The sequence below is a fragment of the Nothobranchius furzeri genome, chromosome 5 (genome assembly GCF_043380555.1).
Source record: "Nothobranchius furzeri strain GRZ-AD chromosome 5, NfurGRZ-RIMD1, whole genome shotgun sequence".
NCBI lineage: Eukaryota > Metazoa > Chordata > Actinopteri > Cyprinodontiformes > Nothobranchiidae > Nothobranchius > Nothobranchius furzeri.
Genome location: NC_091745.1, coordinates 9,366,442 through 9,390,495, shown reverse-complemented (window position 1 = coordinate 9,390,495; position 24,054 = coordinate 9,366,442).

Here is a 24,054-nt window from a genome sequence, read left to right as displayed (position 1 = left end):
CTAAGACTTTGGTCTTTTCAGATGTATGTGTCTGATCGTGTATGATGGGTTCAAAACTTACATCACGTTGCTGCGACTTTAGGACACCATCCAATTGAGGTAGGTTTGTGTTAGTTTCATCCCCCGTTTCTACGTCAGGTAAGTATACTTCGTTTTTTTTCGTTTTTTCAGGTAAGTATGTTGCTGCTTCTTTCACTCTTTCAGGTAAGAATGTCGCAGTTTCACTCATTCTGTCAGGTAAGAATGTTTCGGTGTTGATGCCTTTGTCAAGTAAGGACAATTCAGCATTTTCATTACCAGCTAAGGTTGGTTCCTTGCGATCCCCTGTGTGTAAGGATAGTGTGTTTTGTTGTTGAATATTATTTACCGGTCCTGAATCTGCTATGAGTTCCCTATTTGGCAAGGTGACCGCTATTTGATAGGATGGTCGGTTTAGCACTTGTGGAAGATCAGAGTAATAAAACTCATCTACCTCTTCGTCAAGTGGCTCATCTGGGTCAGGTTCTAAGGCTGAACTCTGTCTTGTATGAGGTCTGCTAGGTTTCGTAACGCGTTCTGTTTCATTTTCTAATGAAGAGAGAAAACCACAAGGCAGTAAAAGATCTCTGTGGAGTGTTCTGTTGGGTCCTTCTCCGTTCTCTGGTTTTACAGTGTATACTGGCAAGTTTTCCACCTGTTTGAGAACTATATACACTGTTTGCTCCCATTTGTCTGCTAATTTATGCTTTTCTCTTAAGCGAAGATTTCGGACTAAAACACGATCTCCCACACCTAGTGTGGACTCACAAATGTTTCTGTCGAACCGTTCTTTGTTCTTCCTCGCTGTTTTTTGAGAGTTTTTTATGACAATGTCATAACTCTGTTCCAGATGACTCTTCAGTTCTTTAACATACTGAGAATGAGTTATAGAGGGCTTGTTCAAATGCGGTAACCAAAAGGCAATATCTATAGGCAACCGAGGCTGCCTACCGAACATTAGCTCGTAGGGAGAGTATCCCGTCACGTCATTTTTTGTACAATTGTACGAGTGAGTAAGTGGTTTTACAAAATCGCGCCAGTGATGTTTCTCAGTGGCTTGTAAAGTTCCCAACATGCTGAGTAATGTACGATTGTACCGTTCAACGGGGTTGCCACGAGGGTGATAAGGGCTCGTTCTGACTTTACGGATACCAAGTAAAGAACAAAGTTCCTTGATTGTACGTGATTCGAAATCCCGTCCCTGATCACTATGAAGACGCTCAGGAAACCCGTAGTGGACTAAAAAATGTTCCCACAGGTTCTTCGCGACGGTGGTGGCTTTCTGATCTTTGGTTGGGATGGACACTGCATACTTTGTAAAATGGTCTGTAATCACTAAGACATCTTTAGTGTTCTTACTGTCTGGTTCTATGGAGAGAAAATCCATGCAAACTAACTCCATAGGTCTGGTGGTGGTAATACTCACCATTGGAGCAGCTTTGTCAGGGAGGGCCTTCCGACGGATACATCTTTCGCAAGTTTTAACTTTGATTTCGATATCACTAGCCATTCTTGGCCAGTAAAAACGGGACCGAATGAGATCTGTCGTACGTTCAACCCCAAGATGCCCCATATCATCATGTAGGCTTTGCATGACTGTTGAACGTAATGAATCAGGCAAGACTAACTGCAATGATGTCTCTGGTCCTAATTGGCGTCTCCGGTACAGTAAATCATTTTGAAACTCAAACCGTTTCCACTCTCTCAAAAGGTTAAGAACCACCGGGGGTTCTGCAATAGTATCAGTTGGCGGTTTATTGTCAGTCATAAGCAGCTGAATGACTCGGCCAATGGTTGGATCTTTCCTCTGCAAGGAGACAAGGTCAGCATGGTTATACTTGGGCACAGCAAAGAAACTGTCACTATTGTCTTCCAACTGGAATAGGTCTGGAATGGCCGCTGCAGACATGGCAAGTGACTGAACTAAACCACAAGGAGAATCAGTCTCATCCAAGACCATGTGCTTTTGGCATGTTGCCTTCACTGCTTCGGCTTGAAGTTGAAGCTCGACTTCTTTGACAGAGGATAAAAGATGAGATCGGAACTCATCTAGTCGTTGGCATTCCTCAGTGAATTTTGAGTTGTCTTCAGGTTTATCATGCAGCCTCCTAGACAGGCCATCCGCGTCAACGTTCTGTGTACCTGCACGGTATCTGATGTCAAAATTATAGGTGGACAACGCAGCTAGCCAACGATAGCTCGTTGCATCGAGTTTTGCCGTTGTTAAGAGGTAAGTTAACGGATTATTATCAGTAATGACAGTGAATGTGTTCCCATACAAATAGTCATGAAACTTATCTGTTATGGCCCACTTTAAGGCTAGAAACTCCAACTTGTGCGCAGGGTACCTAGTTTCACTAGAGCTTAAACCGCGACTTGCATAAGCGATTACCTGTGTGACACCGTTTTGCACTTGGTATAGCGCTGCACCGAGTCCGGTCGTACTAGCATCTGTGTGTACTAGATATGGGAGTTTTGCGTCAGCGTAGCCAAGAACTGGCGAAGTGGTAAGTTTTTCAATAATAGTTTGAAAGGACTTCTCACAGTCTTGGCTCCAACGATTCCCAAAGGGTTCTTTGGGGTTCAAGTACTTTGATCTACATGGTGGTGTTTTAAAGTTTTTCCGTTTGGGTGGATAACCAGCCGTGAGAGATGTTAGTGGCTTGACAATATTTGAGTAATCTTTAACGAAGCGTCGGTAATAACCGGTAAATCCTAAGAAAGATTGGAGTTCCTTCAAAGTCTGAGGCTTCGGCCATGTTTTGAGTGCTTCCACCTTATCTGGATCGGTTTTTATGCCATCTCGAGATACTATATGTCCAAGATAACGCACAGATGTCTGGAAAAAAACGACACTTATCTGGTGATAGCTTGAGTCCGTATTCTCTAAGCCGTTCAAGAACGTGAGAAAGTCTGGTTTCGTGTTCTTCCAAGGAGTTGGAAAAGACGATCAAGTCGTCTAGGAAAACTAACACTTCCTTCAGATTAATGTCCTTCATACACTTTTCCATAACCCGTTGGAAAGTGCTTGGAGCATTTGTTATTCCTTGTGGCATACGGTTAAATTCATAAAACCCAAACGGGCAAACAAAAGCAGTTTTAGGTTTATCCTTTTCACACATCTCTATTTGATAGTAACCTGACTTGAGGTCCATCACAGAAAACCACTGTGATCCAGCGAGAGCAGAAAAGGACTCCTCCAAGTTAGGCAGGGCATATGCGTCGCGAATGGTTTGCAGATTAAGCTTTCTATAGTCTATACATAGACGTACCTCACCATTCTTTTTCCGAACTACCACTATTGGTGAGGCAAATGGAGACTCCGACTCTCTTATTATACCGGTTTCCAAGAGGGCTTCCAAATGTTTTCTCACGGCTTCATAATCATGTGGATGGATCGGCCGAGATTTCTGTTTGAATGGGGTCTCGTCTTTTAAGTTGATGTGATGTCTTATCTGTTGTGTATGACCAAAATCAAGATCGTGGTGCGAAAACACATCGGAGTAAGTGTTAAGTTTGTTGGTGATCCTCCCTTTCCATTCTTCGGACAAGGGCGAAGTACCGAAGTCAAAACTGAGAGGAGGGTTTGAAGGTGAAGTCTGTTGCTGCGAACTACACGCCGCAAGTACTTTCTGATCACTTTTGTCAGGTTCTGGATATGGCATAACACGATCGGCTTTAACTAACTCAGCGATCACACAGTTAGTAGGTAATGTGATGTCATGGTTAGTTTCGTTTCTTAGTACAACAGGTACTTTGTATGGACCATGTGAAGGTAAGGAAATGAGGCAACAGTCTACAATTATACCCCCTGGTAGAGAACCATTGGTGGGTTGTTCAATGAGTGCATAAGGCTCATGCTTGTTTTGGCTGGGTTGCATAAACCCTTCTAGTAACAGTTTTTTATTTGCAGGGAGAACTTCTTGGGTTCTCCCTCGAAGCTTCACCACACCAACTCGTCCATCTTTGCTTTGTTTTTTTCTGACTGCTAAGGCTTTTAGCATGTGTTGGTACCCATAAGAGAGTGCCTTGGAATCAGGTAAGTTATTGGCAGACAATTGCTCATACAAAGGATCGAGTGTGTTTGTGCCAATGAGTAGTGGTGTATCAGAGTTTGAGCTTATATCCGGAACCACTAACGCAAGGGTAGGTAACTCAAGTCCAGACTGATCGAGCTCTTTTGGAAATGTGACACTTATCTCTATGTATCCTAAATAAGGAACTGCTTGACCGTTTGCGCCCTCGACTTCTAACAGATTACTGATGGGTTTAATTGAGAGGTCAGGTAAGTGTTCTTGGTAAAAAGAATTGGCAATGGTGGTTACCTGGGACCCTGAATCCAGTAAACAATTACATTCAACACTGTTAACTGAGACTGTAGCTGTGCATCGCCCACCCACTAATCTTTTGGGAAGTTTTGGCACTGAATGAGCATGAACTGGCTTGCAAAAAAGTCTCTCTGTCCTTTCCTTAGAGGGACTTGGTTCTACTTTAGCACCTATCTGTCCCACGATAGGAGCTTCTACCGGTTTAAAGGAGGAGACTGAGCAATTGGCTTTGACATCTCCCACTCGCGCTGCTTCTGTCTAAGAGCAAGTCTTTTAGTTGCAACTAGTGCTGGATTTGGCTCGTTGCTACAGCTAGAAGCTATGTGCCCATCTTCTCCGCACTTAAAACAGTATCCAGGCTTTGGTCTGGGCACCACTGCTGTTATCTGCTGAATCTGTTTGGGCTCATCTGGAATTTTAGTCCCCACACGGGGTTTTGACTCTTTTTGAGTTTTCTTTGCCTTTTTATCTGTGTTGTTAACCTTAAGCTGTGCAATTTGGCTCCTGAGCTCAGCGATTTGTTTGCGTAAGTCATCACAGTTATCATCTATTTCCAGTTCACAAGTGTTTTTACTCTGAGAGCATGTTGTTTGCACATTTGAATACACTCTAGTTCGTTGTGCCCCTAAGTGTTGTTTCATGCGTGCTGCTTTAGTAGCCTGTTTGTCTTCTTCAGTGCGCAGTTTGAGGAGAAGTGCTGTAAAATGAGGCGGGTTGTCTTTCTTTTGTTCGAGTTGCAGGTTTGAAATCAGCGAGCTGTCCCAACAGCCTCTGCAAAACTGCTTGAGCAGCTGCTGGTCGGCGTCACTGGAGGAAATTCCATTCCTCTGAATAACTAGGTTTAACAAGGTGTATAACCTCTGAAAGTAATCGGAAGGTTTTTCACCACTGTCCTGGTTTGTGTTTAAGAAGCGAGCAAAGAGCTCGTCGCCGTCTTCGACAGCTGCGTAAGCTGAATCGAGATGTTCAAGGTACGTTTCCGGGTCGGATTTTGGACTAAGAGCTTTAACGATGCTCGCTGCTGGGGCTGACAGACTCTCCACGATTCTTCGTACAATTTGGGACTTGGTGAGTGAAGGATCATTTATGCATAACACTACACTACTACGCCAAGTATCATAGTCAGTTTCAAAAGAAGGGTGTGGAACTCGCCCTGAGAACGGTTTTAGTCTGTATTGTGAAGTAGGCGGAGGGATAACCTCACTGCTTTTAACAATGTGTTCCACAATAACTCGCTGAACCTCAGGTGTGTTTAAAAGATTTGGTGGAATGCAAGGGTTTTGTTTTCCAGTCTCTGTAGGTGGACAATTGTCCTTTGAGTTGTTCATATAGTTAACTTCTGGTGTTAAAGGCAGGGAATATGTAACTTGGTCACTATGGAGCATTGGCTCTGGTTCAGTGACTGGTTCAGATGCATGGGTATCCCTTCCTAAAGATTCCCCAATTTTTGCCAGTTCCTCCATTAGAAGGTCTTTAAATGATTGATTGCTACGCGCAGCTATGTCCCTGAGCTCTGACAGATAGGCATCAGTGGCAGATGTGCTAGTTTCTAGACTGTACGCGCTGGCTAGGTCTTGAATATGAAAGAAAACATCTGGGTTCCTAGTACAAGGTTTGTCATAGGGTAAACATTGTTTCTTTAATTCCTTAACAGTGGCTTCATGTTGAAACTCCACAATAATCTGATCACAGTTTGGTAACTTAATGCGCCTGTTAACTGGTCCGAATCCTTCCATAAACCCAAAGACTTCGTTATCAAGGTCTGTATCAGTTAACCCACTGATTAAAACAGCATTTGAAACTTTGACCTTTTCTGTTTTTACAACTTCCATTTTAAAACACTCAAAAGTACCAATAATGCCAAAATGGCAAACCACTGTGACCTCCAGGCACTCTTATGATGTCAGTCAATGGTTAGCTAAGGTAACAACTCTACAATTCTCCTGGCTGGCTCGCCAAGTTTTATGTAACCGGATTACAGGATACAATAAGATAATTAAAAGAAAAAATAAACAAATGGGCCAATAATTAGGTTCGGGGAGAATTGGAGGTTGTTTAAGAATGACTGGAGTCACGGGTATAGCATGAAACGGTTTATATACTAAATTTTAATAATAATGGGAAATATAACACATAAAGATAACACACAAAAACAGATGAAAACAATCGACAATAGTAAAATGGTCGGTATGAGATTTGATCATATGAGTCACAAGTCAGCCGGCGTCAAGTCAAATCCCCACGCTTGGGGTGAAAGTCAGAGTCCGGTGGTGCGATTTTTTCCTACCACACCGTTGAGATTGTTCACAGAAGAGAGCAGTCTGCTCTTCAGTTACTTGAGATGTCCTGGTTCGTTCAGTGGTTAAGGCTCGCCATCTCCCTCGTCAGGAAGAAATCCAGTTCTCGTTCCAAGTGAGTGATCATAGGAGTCGGGATCAAACCCAAGGAAAAAAAAAAACCCAGCCTGTAAACAACAGGACTGTTAGCGAGTTGGCATCGACCCTTCTCGTCACATCACAGCATAAAGTCTTACAGACTTAAACAAATGCTTCACTCTATTGGCATAGCCAATCATGTTTGGGTTCACAGTTCAACTAACATAACATCAATTTGATTGTCTATTAAAATAATTCTCAGTAGCTCTGGAAATATAATTACATATGACAACAATTGTTCAGCTCAATAGGCTCAGTTAGATTCTATTACTCTACACTATTCAACAAGAAATACATTCATGACAACAAGGATACATTTAGTTGTGTTTCTATACAGCATTGTGACACCTTGTATATCTGTAACACAATAAATAAATAAATAAATAAATAAATAAATAAAATGTTCTATAACAAAATTCAACAAAATATAAATTCTGGTCCTTTGGTCCACCTTTGTAAAATAATTCCTCCCTAATCAGTTAGCTTTTATTTATTTTTATTTATCTATTTTTTTTATTATTAAATGTTTGGTTAAGGGACGCATTGCTAATTCTATGGCGTTAGCTATAACGCCCCTGAGGACCTTGTACATCTAGGCCGTACCACCATTAACTGGCGGTTTGAGCCGTTAACTCCTGGGAATCCCATATGCCCTACCGCCGTTAACTGGCGGTTTGAGCCGTTAACTCCTATATGCCCTACCACCGTTAACTGGTAGTTTGAGATGTTAACTCCTGGGATCTAACGTCTAGCAGCCCACTGCTGTCACCTCGGTTGCTGTAATTAGCTTTTTGAATTTAATAATTTACTGAATTTAATCTCATTCACTCACCAACGCGCTCCAACGGTTCCCTCCTACAGAGGATTGGTTCACTCTGTCGTCTCCACACAAATCTATAAGAATGGAATTAATTTGATAAGCTATTTAAGTTTCCTTTTTTTTTTTAAGTTGCATCGTTAGCTTTTTCTCTTCTTTTTTCTTTACTCACCGCGTTGGTTCCAAGTTCCTAGCTCTTATTAGAAGGAGTCAAGTCCGCCTCTCCCTCTATCTATGCGGCACCCAAATCAGGGTTCTTCACGGCCTCGACCGTTGTTTTTTCTCTCTCTCTCTCTCTCTCTCTAACCGCTCAGTCTTTGCTTTCTGTATCTGCGTGCTGCACAGCCGTTTGTCTCTCCTCTCGCTCAGCTGCGTCGCACGGTTTTATTTCGCGGAGGCGGGACTTATTTCTCTCAGCCAATGAAATTTCAGATTCCCACCTGGACCAATAGTATACAGCTTTCCTCTTCTGTTTCTGTTAGGGATGTTCAAGATTCTTGTTTTAACCGATGTTTAATATTAAACTCGTTATTTTAGTTATTCGCCCTTCCAATAATTCATTATGAAATTATCTATTAGTTAATTAGATATCTATTAATTAGTATTGTTAATTTCCTTAATTTATATTTTATATTTTATCTAAATTGAGGATGGATCATATTAGTAAGCCAATTAGTTAATACCTCATTAAGGTTCTAGCTTCTGGGTTACACTACCACTAGAGTGAAAGCACCGCCAGCATTCAACAGTGACCAAAACATCACCCAGAAAGCACAGGAACTGAGAAGTGGTCTGTGGTCACCACCTGCACAACCACTCCTTTATTGCAGATATTTTGCTAATTGCCTATAATTTCCACCTGTTGTGTATTCCATTTGCAGAACAGCATGTGTTAATCAGCGTTGCTTCCTAAGTTTGATTTCACACAAGTGTAACTGACTTGGAGCTTCACCGAATTAAGTGTTCTCTTTTATATTTTTGAGCAGTGTATAATCAGATTTTTGCAGGAGTGAGTACAGAGTACCAGATGCATACTCATCCCTAACTATCAGGCAGTAATGTCACTGAATAATTCAGCCCAGTCCTCATACATAACCTGCACTTGGCCTGTATGTATGCTCAGAACATAAGTACCCAGTATGCTCCTTTTACTACCAGGTCACAAGTCACTCTGTTCCCAAGAAGCTACCTTATATTCACCAAGGACATACCCATTCAGTCCCATGCTGAAATAAGTTGCCACCTTAACTTTTAAAATACGATCTCCACGTGTGTTTATTTAATCAGAAATGTAGCCATTTCCAGTTGATGTTTCTCTTCTTGGGAGAATTGGAGCATAAATAGTGTAAGACGTTCAGTTGTTTTCAATGCAAAATAAAATTGTGATCAGAAACAACAATAAATGCTAAATATTCTTTCAGTTTGAAAGTTTCTATCATATTGGGAACAGGAGATTCTTTTCCACGTGTGTTGTGTCTTCAGCACTGAACAAACTTGCCTCTGAAGTAAAAAGAAAACTTTAATTATCGGCTTATGCTTTGTGTGAAAAACTGACTCAACAGTTTCTATTATATTTGCTTTAGGAGAATAAAATGTGAGTGGCTTTTAGATTTTAATAAGAAAGGATTACACCAAATAACTTCATGTCCCTGGTGTGCTTTACACGAAGGTGCTGTGCTACATATCCACCTCATTAGGTCCATTAATCTGGTCGTGTGTTTCATCAGATGCTATTATGAACCAATGCATGTGAAAAAATGTGTGTGAGTGCATGCGTGCACGTGTGTGTACTGTCTTGTTTACCGTCCTGGATTATTGTCTGAGAGGAAAACGTGTCCTGGGGTGCAACTTTGACTCATGACTCCAGATGATTTTCAGAACGACATCCACAGCTGTCAAACTCGTCATTTTTGAATCGTTTCTTTTATTTAATGTGATCCAAAAATGTAAATGTCATTGATTATGCTTTTGCACTGTGATCCTGGATAAGCTCCGGCAGAATGTGAAAACCTTTTAGGCTTAATGCTTTTTTTTTTCTAAAACGTTTTAGTTTTATCTGTGGAAAAACGAAAACCTTTAATAAGAGCAGCAAGCTAAAATGTATTTTCAGAATAATTAGCCGGCTGCCTGCCTGTTATGGAAATTTTATGTCTATTATTTCTTGATCATTGATTCAATCAAGTGAATGTAATATGTATTACTCTATGCCTCTTTGCATGCTCACGTATTCAGACACACCCACACAAGCCACTCACACACACATTCTTGACTTCCCACACAATCTCTCTCTCTCTCTCTCTCTCTCTCTCTCTCTCTCTCTCTCTCTCTCTCTCTCTCTCTCTCTCTCTCTCTCTCTCTCTTACTCACTCACTCCCATTTCTTTCTTATCCTTTTGTTTAAATAAAGTCTGTGACCAGATGTTCGGGGCATTTTGCCTCGTGCATATGCCACAGTTATAACTGGTTGACTTGCTGTCTCATTGACCCCTTTTCTCTTCGACTACAGGAAATGGGTTATTGATAAACGAAATGATAAAATCCCTAACACTGTCTTTGCAGGATGTAGGAGATAAATAATTGTTGTTCCGTCAGCTAGACCGAACAATCCAACACTTTTAATGAGCTCAAGCAAAAAAAAAAAAACCACAATTTCCAATCGGCTGTAATATTGCTGTCTAGTAAATAAATCATGGTTCACCTCTAATTTCCTCAAACTCAACGGCAATAAAACTGAACTTCTTCTAGTTGGCACTAACTCCACCCTCTCAACATCTGACAGCTTTTCTTTAACTATTGACAGCGCCATAGTCTCCCCCTCACCTCACGTCAAGAGTCTGGGTGTCATTCTCGACAGTTCACTTTCTTTTCAGGCTCACATTAATAACTTAATTCGGTCAGCATACTTCCATCTACGTTCCATAAACCGTCTCCGTCCCTCACTGACCCCTCACACTGCCGCCATTCTTGTCCACAGCCTCGTCACCTCCCGTATCGACTATTGCAATTCACTTCTTTATGGTCTCCCCAACAAACTCCTTCATAAACTGCAACTGGTCCAGAATTCAGCAGCCCGTATTATCACCAGAACCCCTTCCTTTCACCACATCACCCCGGTTCACCAGCAGCTTCACTGGCTCCCAGTTATATTCAGGTCCATCTTCAAAATTCTCCTTCATACCTTCAAAGCAATAATCCACAAACTCTCTCCTCCATATATCTCAGACCTTATAAGTATGCACACCCCATCCCGTTCACTCAGATCTTCTTCTGCCATCCATCTTGCGGTTCCTTCTGCCCGTCTCGCTACCATGGGGAGCAGAGCTTTCAGCCGCTCTGCTCCTCGACTCTGGAACTCACTCCCCCCAGACATCAGGAACATCGACAGTTTTACCCTTTTCAAAACAAAACTCAAAACACACATGTTTAAATCTGCCTACAACCTCTGATTTTATTGAACTGTTTCTCTCTTTGTTTTTTCTTGTTTGGGTTTTATTATTGTTATATTGTATTTTATCACGTGTTTTCTGTAAAGTGACCTTGGGTGTCCTGAAAGGCGCTTTTAAATAAAATATATTATTATTATTATTAAATACTCCATAAAGGCTTGGATAATCTAAGAGGAAGTTTTTATTACAGGTTTTGAACAACTAAATTAATGATCCTGTCTAAAAGGAGAACTTGTTTCATTGAGGAAGACTCGACCACTTCAAACCATAAAAGAGAGTTAAGACAGCCGTCTCAGTTGGCTACGCACACACACTAACATCACTGACCCCTTTCACCAGCATCTCCATTAGCCAGACCAGCGTGATTTCATTACATCAGGCCTGATTGTGTCCGCTGCTCTTCAGCGTGCTCTGGTAGAAACAGTGACGTTAGGGCAGCTGAAGGAAGCACAAGATAGGAACGGCTGTGGGGGTACAGGGCAGAGGGGATGTCAAAGCTTTTATTCACAGGCTTTTAAAAAGCTCTCTATAGCAGACCAGTGCATTACCCCCACCGCACGGCTGAGAGCTTGTCTGTACGAAGAAAATAACCTCCAGCCTCTGTGCCGCCTCACAAACAAACCACAATAGCAACATGTGGCCAGGTTTTTATGGAGCAGGCCAAATGAGATACATTACATTTCCCGGCTTATTGAAGCTGGAGGCATGAAGATTTCATCATCAGCTCATGCTCCCGTGTCCTTTTTTTGTTGCTGAAATCAAATGAGACGCAGCAAAGGTAATTCTGTTGAAATGGAAAACAGGTAAAGGCGGGAAGTGAACATGAACTAACGTGTTTTAAAGTGATTCGTTTCTTTTCACTGAAGGATCTGATGTCTGGTTTATATAGCCGCTGCTAAATCAGTTTGGACAGCTTCATAATATAGTCGAATGTGAGAGTGAGAGTCACAGTCTGTTGGAGATGGCGTTAGCACTGCTGGGAATAAAAGTTGTGTTATTCGAAGACTTCTGTGGTTGACACTTGATTTGGTTTGGGTTTAGCCTTCTCCAACCAGAGTTTAGACACCTGCTGTGGAGTTTTATTCTCGTGCCAGTCTCTCCAGACACCCGCTGTCGTTTCTACGGTCAAAACAAAGCAGAGATTTAAGATCTTTCCTGCTAATTTCCAGTCAAGTGGGTTTCACTAGGATTTGGCCTTTTTTATCTCCGTGAGCTTCACTGTGACATTTTGTGCTTGCATGAAATGCTGCAGGATTTTGCTCCTTGAAAAAAAGCTTTCGTGGTGTTATTTAAACTTCTCTATTTTCTTCAGAGGTTTAAAATGAATATTAGTCCACATCCACATTGGAGGGAGTGTTCCACTCTGTGCAAAAAGAGAAGTAACCAAAAAGAAAAGTTATCAGAAACATAAAGCAGGTTGTAAAATAAAAACTGATCTGAAACATCACTGGATATACTTCAAATGCAAAAGGGCCTGTTTTACTGTTTATATATTCGAAAAATATATAAAAAAGAAGAATCTCTACAGACTCTGCCACCAACTGTTGACCATCTTTCCTTCTGTTTAGATCTTCATAGTAAATACTTCTTTTAGGAGCTGTTTGTGAGATCAAACTGTTCTTGGATTTGCAGTAAAACCAGGAATCTACCTCCAAACTAGTTAAAAGGACTGTGGTTAGACAATTACTTTCAGTGGACCTAGTGCTAATCTGATGCAGTCGATGACTTCAACCAGGTTTTGTTTTGGATTTGGAAACGATTTCTCCTCAAACTGCATCCGGGGAGGTTCTGAATGTTCTGCCTTTGAAATCAAGGTTTTAAATGGCCTAATTCTGTGTTAATGGGGCAGTAATGAGACCAAATGCTAATGCCAAACACTCTCATTTACCTTTCATTTAGTTTCACTCCTTCTTGCAACAAAGGTTAGATTAGAAAACTATGGAGCCTGGCAGGGGTCAGGGAGTGAGATAAAATATAGATGATAAAAATCTGTTCACTCAGACGACAATGTGTGTGAGTTAAACGCTGCAGTCTTACAAAAATCCCACCAGTCACTAAACTCAATTGGCTGCTCGTTATTTTATGATGCTTAGTGAGAAGTGGTCCTGTAGTGTAACCAGCATAAGCAGGTGAATATAGTGACACTACAGTTTGTAAACATCCGTTATTAACATTTTATTAAAGGTGCAGTGTGTTAGGATATAGTGAGAATTTTTCAGTGAGAACATCCCAAAAGAGACTAATGTTTCAGTCGCTTTGGAAGGAAGCTTCTACTGAAACATTTCAAATCAAGACTGTAAACCCTGCTGAGTAAGTTCAACTCAAATGAACTGAGGAAACCGATTGCCTTGCATCATTTAAGTTCATTAACTTAAATTGTTAACTCAAACAAATTCATTTTCTAAATGTTACCTCTAATAAAAATATCAAGTTAATATAATGTGTGAATCAATTTTGACGTAACTTACATCATTTTTTCTCCACTCATATGAAGTACTTTTAAAAGGTTATTTACAAATGTTAGTGTAAAATGTTTAAATTAAGTTATTTTAAATTGAACTCATCTTTTTCATAACTTTTTATTTTAAATGAGTCATTCATCCATTCATACAAGACAAAAACAAATGTACGATTAAAACCTTGTCACTCAAACTGATGACTTACATGTAGAAAAATAATTAAACATATTGCTTGTAAAAGTCAATATTAATGTCACAGTCACATAAGGACCAGGGAAGGGAAAGGTTCGTGTTAATGGGCAGGAGAGTTTTAAACAGTCAACCTAAACATATAATTAACTAAACGTACTGAAGAAAAAGGCTATTTTCCATTTAAATCACCAATGTTTGTGCATGCAAGTACAACAAATGAGAACATGATTGTGAGAAAATATTAAAATCCAGCTAATTTCTGAGAGCCTACAGCTCAGGTTGAAGTTGTTTTCTTCCAGCACTCATGTTTAAAACGACAACATGGATAAAATGACCTTTTCAGGGTTGTTCATATGTAGATCATGCATCAGTCCAAACAACATCCCCAGTGAATCTGGCTGGGATGTGTGGAATAATACTAGCTGGCCCTCAAAGATAAACAACACTTGGAGACTCAAAGGGAACTCCAGCAGGAACCTCTTCATTTACCTCCAACTCCTCCTGAAAATTGATACATGTTCAGTAAAATCATACCTAAAAAACTAAAAGGTCAAATAACCATTGTAGGAGCTAAAAGCAGTGTTTTGTGTACTGCATGTTGACATGTTGCTTATCAATGCCAGCCGGTTATCAGGCAGCCCAGCTGCTGAGTACATGCTCCAAAAACATGTTGATCTGCCCAGCTTATGTAAGTTTCAACTACTTTTGACCATATTAGGATGTGGAAGTAGCACCCCATCATTTCTCAGAATCAAAAGGGAGGTGGGGGTTGAATAGTATAACTGATGCTGCGTGGTGTAGGGGAGTGGGCTTTTGCAGAAGGATCTCCAGCCGAGGTGGTTAGATCGAAGCTGGACGCTGTCCCCTGTGAAGTGTTGGTGATGTATGGATGAGTTGTGTAAATAAATGCCCCCCGCTGAGTTTGGACAGAACCTGTCTCCTTCTTGTTTTTGATAAGGAAAAAGAACCACATTTGGCGACCACGAAGCGGGAAGTAGAGGTGTGCTCTTCGGATCGTTTCGCAGCCCACGGAATAAACTTCTGGGCCCTAGGTAAGAACAGTTTTTGTTCAATTTTGGAGTTATTCCGTGGACTGAGAACTGGTCTGAGAGAAAAAACATGCCCTTCTCATAAATTAGAAGTTATAATAACAAGAAGAGGCATTTGTCCAGAGCAGCGGTGAAATTATTCACACATGTGTGAAGTCAGCTGAGTCATTTTGATGACGGACAAAGTTTAAAGTGACAAATTAAAAGCTGGGACAGCGAGAATTGGAATAGAATTTGACAGCTGATAAAAAAAGTCCAGGGAGGACAAGTAATAGGTCGACAATTGAGATCCAGTATGCCCCGGTGAGGCCGGGATAAGATTGGGATCTGAGAAAAAGCGCTGAAGTTGTGACAGATAAGCTTGCCAGTAATTCGGTTGAATCCTCGGGGATTGGTAAATTTCATGAGTTTTTGGCAAAGATATGTTTGACGTCAGAGTTTGCAGCAAAGTGGCTGTAAACAACTCTAGAGCTCAGAAATTGTTTGTTTGTGTGAGTGTGTTTGTGAGAGAAGTTTTGTGGGTGGGACAGGCGTGTGAGATAAGCGTGTGTGTGTGGAGGAGATAAGAGTGTGTGCGAGTTGAGAAGTGGGTGCGTGAGTTGAGAAGGTGTGTCAGGCGCCAGAGAATTAGAGGAAAAAAGAAAAACAAAGGAGTAATACAGATCAATATTGTTCACTGCAGTGCTATATTTTGATGTTTAATGTTATACAAATTTCAAAGTCTGTGATCTTGTTCTGATTAGTCTTTAAACAGAAAACCAGAAGTTAAAATAATTAGTTTTAGAGTGACATATATATAAATAAAAATATATGCTGAAGTGCACAAGCATGATAACTATTTTTACCAGCTGGGTAATGTGAAATATGAGAAATATAGATTATGATTAATAAATAAATAATAATGTTTATGCGTGTTGAGTGTGTGGCATAAAATGATGCTTCGGTGTCAAATTGCTTTGAAGTGTGTTTTTCTTATCTCTATGCAAGTGTGAAAGCTTTGCTGTGTGTGGTTGTTTTACTCGTGAAAGGTCAAATACTCTGATCTTGTTTGGGCTGTTGCTTGGATGAACTGGAGAGAAGCTGATTCTTCTTCTGCTGATTCGGTCTCTCTTGTGGTTGACTTTTTCCTGTGTTGTGATGTTATAAAGCTGTATGAGAGTTGCTAAAATCTGAAGGCTGAATGCTCTTGGGTGTCGTCAGCGTGTTCGTTTCTCCGTAGACACCCTGAGCTGTCAGACCCAAGTTTAGACTGAGCAGAGGGGCCAGTCCAGAAGCGCAAAGCTCCACCTACAAGCTGTCCTCTCCATACACACGCACAGACACAGAAGTACAGAGGCGATCCCGCCTCTGACTCCACCTCTGTGTGTGGATAGGTTGGTGAGCCAGAGGGCGTAGAGAAACCCCACCCTGTGGGCTGAGTTTTGCTCACACACAAGCTTGAGATTCAGCATAAGGCTATTTTTAGCCTGCCACTGCACAGCTGCTGAGGAAAAAAAAAAAAAAAAAAAGAAAAAAGGGAAAATAATACATATTGAATCCAGATTTAAAAGGTTCACCTATAAAAACTTTCAGGCATTAAGTTTTTCTTTCAACAATAACTAAAGCTTTTGAACTAACTTTACTTTAGTGTTACATCAGAAGAGATTTGATTTTAAGGCATTTACAATAAGAAGATAAATTGTTCAACATTTGTGTAAACAGAGCAATAACAGATTACTCAAGACCACAGCATCATATGTCACCAGTATCTGTTTCAACTTTCAATTCTTGTGTTATTTTCAGGAGATTATAAATAAACAAACTAGTCAACTAATCAAAGGAATAATAGTGTCTGTGAAACTTCAAAATGTCTGTTACGCCAGCAGGAATTTTGGGAGCAAAGAATCCTACTTTAGCAAAAGAGATAAAGCACATGTCAGAGAAGTGGTCAAAACGGACGAGAAAACTATGCAATCCGTGGCCATCTGAAGGCACTTTTGACGTAGTGGCGTGCGATAATTTGGAATTGAGAATTCAGGATCATAAAGCAGATGGGTCCAAGAAAAGACAGCAGAAAAGAGAAAAGGAAATTCAGATCCTGGATTTATTCAGGAATGAAGGAAAGATTTACAGACAGAATTTTAAACAGGCCATCCTTAAAATGAAAGACAAAGTGGACAAACCCCAGAAGGAAGTGAAGGCCCCATCAGAAGAGGGCCTGTATCCCCTTTTGGGAACCGTTACAATTACGGGAGATTTTGATTTGCGCGACACATTCGACAAAGGTCCTAAGGGTTTAGATGTTGACAATGCAATTTTAAAATTAACAACATCATAGCAATCAGATGAAGCACCTGGCAAAGAAAAGCATGCAAAAGGAAGTGAGGAAAGAGAATTCGAACAAACAACTCCACCTCGTGGAACGCATCCAAAATATTGCAGTACAGAACGTCGAGCGGTAAGGGAAGAAGGACGAAGGGAGATTGATTGTTTTGCAGAACATAAGGATTTTTTGAAAAGGCAACCGAAGGCTAACTCATACTGGATTGACCTTGAGAACAAGGATGAGGATGTACATGATGAGCTAAACGATGTTGACCAAATTATACAGGACATATCTGAAGGCCTGCGGAAATCCTTAAATCACATCACAGGCACACATTCAGATGAGGTTAGTGAGAACACCACTAGCACAAGCAAGGAGAAAAATTTCAAGCCTTTTTACAAACCAGGCATTCACTCACCAGAGCGTGGTGACCCAAATACAGGTCTGACTCAGGAGAAGGAAAAACCAGGTCTTAGCAGTGAAAGCCGTGAGCTGAGACCCAGACATGACTTAAAACCACCTATTCGATACACTAATGATGGTCAGTACCCAATTTTAATTAAGGGCACAAGAGCTAATTATATTCCCTGGCAGAGCCTCGACCTCACTGGTTTGGTTTCGCGGCTGCCCGAGATACAAAATGGCGCTGGAAAGTGGATTGGGGCCTTCGAACAGGAGACAACTGGGCTAATGCTTGCCCTTGGAGATCTCAAAGCTATTTTGGCTCGAGTTGTTGGGACATCAGCTATGGGAACATTGCTAGCATCCAATGGAGTCCAATGGATGCTGGACCCAATGGCTGACGGCACGGAGTTTAACACATACAGAAATGCACTCTGGAACATACTAAGAGCAGCATATCCCAACAGGATTGACCCCAAAGCTTTGAAAGGTGAGCCACTTTCAGAGACTGAGAGTCCTGCGTCATTTGTTGACAGGCAGCTCAGACGGTGGAAGCTGGAGACGGAGGAGGGTCCTGAGGGGACGCCGATAATGACTTCTCTGTTCCGAACATCCCTGATTTCTGCTCTCCCGACTCCTGTGCGAGACAAACTGGAGGATGTTGTGGGACTGGACTCAATGCCACATGTGCAGTTCAGAGACCATGTAGTCCACGCAGTGGACCGCTATCGGAAAGACAGTAACAAAATGATTGAGCAAGAAAAGTGCGCTCAGAGAAAACTCACGCAGTTGCACATAAATGATCTCCAGCACAAGGCGAAGACCCAGGCGGCAGTGGAGAAAAGTGACAGCAAGAGTGACAGTCAAACTCAAGCATTGCAGACAGCTGTGGCCCCGCCTCAAACTCCATCTCAACCGGTTATCAATGTCTACCCAAACCAGTGTGGTAGACAGCAGCCCGGACCACAGAGACGATTTCCAAATCGTTTCCCCAATCGCTACCCAACCCGACAAGGCTGGGTGCAGCAGAACCGACCCCCACTTCCAGGTTCATGTTGGGGGTGTGGCCAGATGGGTCACCTGTATCGAGACTGTCCGAATCCAATTCCAAACCCTGAATGGTCTGGGCGTGGTCGTGGAACACGACCAAACCGGGGAAGAGGAGGTCCAGTTAATCCATGGGCAGCACAACAAGGATTCTAGGGATGCCCGGAGGGCCCTGGGGGGGAGGAGCAACTACCAATTTTAATAGCTAACGCCAATAAAGAACCAGTGATCAATGTTAAAATAGAAGGCAAATCGGTCCCAATGTTAGTAGATACTGGGGCAACCTACTCATGCATAAAATCAAATTATGCAACTCATCTCCCCATGTCTGAGAAAAGCGTAAAGACAACAGGGTTCTCGGGAGCAAAACAAATAAACCCCTTAACAGCTCCAGTAAGACTAGCAGTTGATGACAGTGAAATCGTAATTCCAATTCTGATTTCAGACCAAACTCCAGTTAATCTACTAGGAAGAGATGCATTGTGTAAACTAAAAACAAAAATCTGGTGCACACCAGAAGGAATTTATGTAGATAGCTCTGGAATAAACTTTCAAATGACTGCTCAGACAGAATACGCTAAGGTCTACTGGCTTGGTGACATTAACAAGCCAGTCTCAGAGATGTTTCAACAGTGGGAAAAATTTATTGAAGCTCAAATTCCAGAAGCTACTGCACCGTTCAGTGACTATCACTGCACAATGACTTATGATCCATCATGCAGTAGAATCTTTGAAGAAAAATGGGACAAAGAAACAAAAGACTTGCACGTTAGGCTAGTGTCACAATACATCGTGATAGGACAGCAAGGTGCAGCTGTGAATGTGGAAGAAAACCCATTTATTGAAAAATGGCACACTGTGCCAGAATCAGCACCACACATTACCTTAATGGTAAACAAAGGCTTTGGGTCAAGAGATCTTGGACCAATGATGTTAACAGCAACTAAAACAGAGTGGCAGAAAACAGATAACCCGCTAATCTATACTACAAAAAATGCAGAAATGATTAAAATTCTCTGCGGCGGCACCATGATGTCAAAACCACAGGTTGTAACAGTCGCAAACAAAAAACACATGCAAGGTTTAGCAGAATCAGAAACAGTTCAAAACAAGTTGAAAGCCAACATGCTAAAACAAGTTCCAGACCAGCTATGGTCTAAACATGACACGGATGTTGGACTGGTAACATCGGCAACTCCAGTTCAAGTGGAATTGAAGCCAAATGCAAGACTGCCTTATCGACCCCAATACCCACTAAAGCCAGAAGCAGAAGAGGGTATAAATGCAACTATTGAAGGTCTAATTCAAGCAGGAGTACTAAAAGAAACCTATAGCACATGTAACACTCCAATTCTGCCAGTGCTAAAAGCAGACAAGCTCAAGTACCGACTGGTACATGATTTAAGAGCTGTAAATGAAGTGATCACTGACTTTGACGCAGACGTGCCAAACCCAAGCACATTACTGAGTAACATCGATGGGGAAGCTAAATACTTCACAGTAATTGATCTGTGTTCAGCATTTTTTAGCATCCCATTGGCCAAAGAATCACAATATCTTTTTGCTTTCACGTTTCGTGGGAGACAGCTCACGTACAGAAGGCTACCACAAGGGCTAAAACACAGTCCACACATCTTTAATCAGATTTTGAAACAGAGCCTCGAAGGCATCGAGGTGAACAGCACTGTGATTCAGTATGTTGATGACCTACTGATTTGCGCACGAACAATCGATGATTGTCATCGTGACTCCATTAAAGTCCTACAGAAGTTAGCTCGGGGAGGACACAAAGCCTCTCTAACAAAGCTTCAGTACTGCCAACCACAGGTAGAGTACCTAGGGAGAGTAATCTCCCATGGGACTGTCGCCATCTCACCAGAACACGTGGAAGGTGTGAGCAAAGCTCCACAACCACAAACTGTCGGACAAATGATGACATTTCTGGGAATGACTGGTTTTAACTCCGAGTGGATTGAAAACTATGCTGAAAAAACTGCACCACTTAGGGCACTGATTAAAGATGCTGGAAGTGAGTCTTTAAAATCGACTCTAAAATGGACAAATGAAGCTAAGATAGCTTTTGAAACCATCAAACAAGACATGCAAACTGCGCCAAGTTTAGCAACACCTGACTACACAAAACCATTTTTGCTGTACGTCGCAAACAGACATGACATGTATGCCTCTGCAGTGTTAATGCAGGACACATGCAGTGGACGTCGGAAACAACCTATTGCGTACTACAGTGCAAAACTTGACAATGTGGCGCAGGGATGGCCCCCTTGTTATCAAGGATTGGCTGCTTTGCACTATGCTTATGAGAAAGCCTCAGTGATAACAATGGGATATCCTGTCACCATCTACACACATCACAAAATATCTGAACTAATCAACCGAGGGAAGTTTGTGTTAAACCAAGCAAGATACCTGCAGTATATGCCACTACTGACATATCCGGACGTTGTCATAAAGCGGTGTACCACGACAAACCCTGCTAACATTGTTCCCTTTGAGTTCGAAGGAGAACCACATTGCTGCATAGCTGAGGTATCTAGATACACTAAGCTAAGGCCTGATTTGGAATCTACCCCTTTCGACCAATCTGATGTCACCTATTTTGTTGATGGTTCATGTTTTAGAGACTACTTAGGAAACCATGCAGCGTTTGCTGTTGTGGAAAAAGTAGATGACAGATTTGAAACAGTAAAAGCTGAAAAGTGTAACCAACCCTGTTCTGCGCAGCTAGCGGAACTCAAAGCCCTGACCGAAGCTTGCAAGTTGGCAAGTGGCCAGGTAGCAACTATTTACACTGACTCTGCATACGCCCATGGTGTTTGTCACCTGTTTGGAAGTGTGTGGAGACAAAGAGGTTTTAAGAAGACGGATGGTACACCCATCCTTCATGGAAAGCAGATCAACGAGCTGATCTCAGCAATGATGCTTCCATCGAAACTGGCCATTGTAAAGTGCCCTGCGCACCGCAAGGGTAACTGTGATGTCATCAGAGGCAACAATGCAGCAGATGAGGCGGCAAAATCTGCCTCCAGGTGTGAAGAAGCCATTTTGGCACCTGTAATATCATTAGAGCCTGCAATAACACCAGAAGACATCATTCTGATTCAGGAAAAGGCAGAGAAAAGCGAGCAGCAGTGTTGGAGAAGAAGAGGTGCAACAATGGACTCAAGCGGCTTGTGGAGGTCTCATGAGGGCTTGATCGTTGCACCTGTCTCCTTGCTGACGATGCTAATCTCGGAAAGCCACGGTCCTGATCATTGTGGTCGTGCAGAGGTGCTGAAAAGACTTAACAAACAAGGTTACTGGTCACCATACCTAAAAGCCATGGTTGAGGAAGTAATAGATCAGTGTGACATTTGTGCTGAGAACAATGTAAAAAAGGGCATCACAGTCCCAGCGGGACACATTCCAGTGCCCGAAGGTCCTTTCAAACATTTGGTCATTGACTATGTTGACATGATTAAGTCTGTGCATGGGAAACGGTACATGCTGGTGATCATTGACAGATTCAGTCGGTGGATCGAAGCTGTTCCCTCTAAAGATCTAGGTTCAGAAACAGTGGTAAAGTTTCTAGTCAGAGAAGTGATTCCTCGCTTTGGTATCCCATCGGAAATAAGCTCGGACAATGGTCCTGCTTTTGTTGAAAAAGTCCTTAAAGGTGTGTTGCAACAACTAAGGATAAAGCAACGATTAGGATCAGTTTATCACCCCCAGAGCCAAGGGATGGTCGAGCGAGCGAATCTGACGTTGAAGTCTAAAATCTGCAAAATCTGTGCTTGTACTAACCTTAACTGGGTTGATGCATTGCCGCTTGCCTTAATGAGCTATCGCATGCAAACTAACAGAAGCACGCATCTTTCACCTCATGAGGTCCTAACAGGCAGGCCAATGCCAGCTCCTCAGCTTAGAGGACCCCACAAGGGGCCTTCGCTGGAACAGCTAGAGCTTGAATTCAAAAGCTATATCAAGCAACTAACCAGCATCCATAAAGCCATCTATTTGCAGGAAAAGAGAAAGGAGCTTGTCTCTAGCGCAGGCGCAGACGGGCCGGTAGTTCCTGGAGACCAGGTGTACATCAAAGTTTTCAGGAGGAAGTGGCACGAACCGCGACGAGAGGGTCCCTACAAAGTGGTTCGAGCAACGCCAACAGCAGTCCAGGTCGAAGGAGGATCGACGTGGCATCATCTGACGCACTGCACGAAAGTCAAAGACAAAACTCAGGGCAGTATTGTGCCTAACGTAACAAACCGGCATGATGGCCGGAGGAGAGAAGGGCGTGCTAAGCCTGATGACAGTTCTGTTTTGGATAACACTAGGGGGTCTGATGATGGTGCTGGAGGAGGTGAAGATGGAGACGATGGCCGAGGAGCGACTCGTCGACCCATCACAAGAGCATACGCCAGACGACTTGGCCAACGACGAGGCAGCATACCATGATCAAGTTAAGTACAATTCAGCAGGCCGGATGCAACATAGGTCGGCATCCCTGCCTGCATTCGACGTAGCAATTGTTAAAACTGGTGATATAACCACAGTTCCAAGTAATGTTTTAACTACTAGCGCTACTGCTACTGTGATCCCTGATGTTTTGACTACCACAGCCCCTGTTGGAAAGGTGAGGGCCGACTGGAGCTCTTCCTCTCTTTTACAGCTAGTGACTCCACTGATTTCAAGATCTAAAACAACGCCGATTAGCAAGCTGAGAAGCGTAACCGCTAAGCCACCTGTCAGTACTACAACTCCCACAGGAGGTGTAGCTGTGAAATCTGGCTTTCCCACTGCAACCTCTGGTGGTAACCATGTTCGTAATCTCACTCAGAAAGGACAAAATGAACAAGAAGTGACCAATCGCAAAGCTGTACCTAAGCCACTATTTGGGCCGATTAGACCTAGGCCCGGGAGTAACACAGGACCTATCTCCCCTAGAGCGGGCAGACCATTGCCGATAGAGGATAGGCTTTGGGATGCCGCCATGCAAAATAGTTGGTATAAATGGGCTTTGTATACGACGAGAGAAATGACTCCTAATGACTGCATAGTGTGCGCTCAAGCACCCGGAATGTTACCTGAGGTTGTTCCGGAAAAGTATACTTCTAGTGAGTGTGCCATTACACAACAACGCACATGTAAGACTAGAAAGGTAATAGAGATAAATAAAAAGATTCCACCTCTTCTTAAGATGCCATTGTGTGGATTCCAATGCAGATTGCTCCATGGTACACGAGATAAGTACAAATATGTTGAAAAATATGCAGAATATAACATCCTAGAGGAATGTGCTGAATTTGCGATCCAAACAGACCAAAATGGTCCTCCAACGGACTACAAAATTGATTATAGTGCTGATTATGAATGTTTTGCAAGCGGAGGTTTCGCTGACGATGGAGGAGTGGACGTAGGTAATACATCTGTCAACTGTAACGTCACTTGGGTATTATCCTGGTTCCCGCATGCAAATATGACGCCACTTCTCATTGATACCCCTGTTTGGTATGAAAACCCTGTAACTCTTAGTCAGGACTGTGATAACATATCGATGACG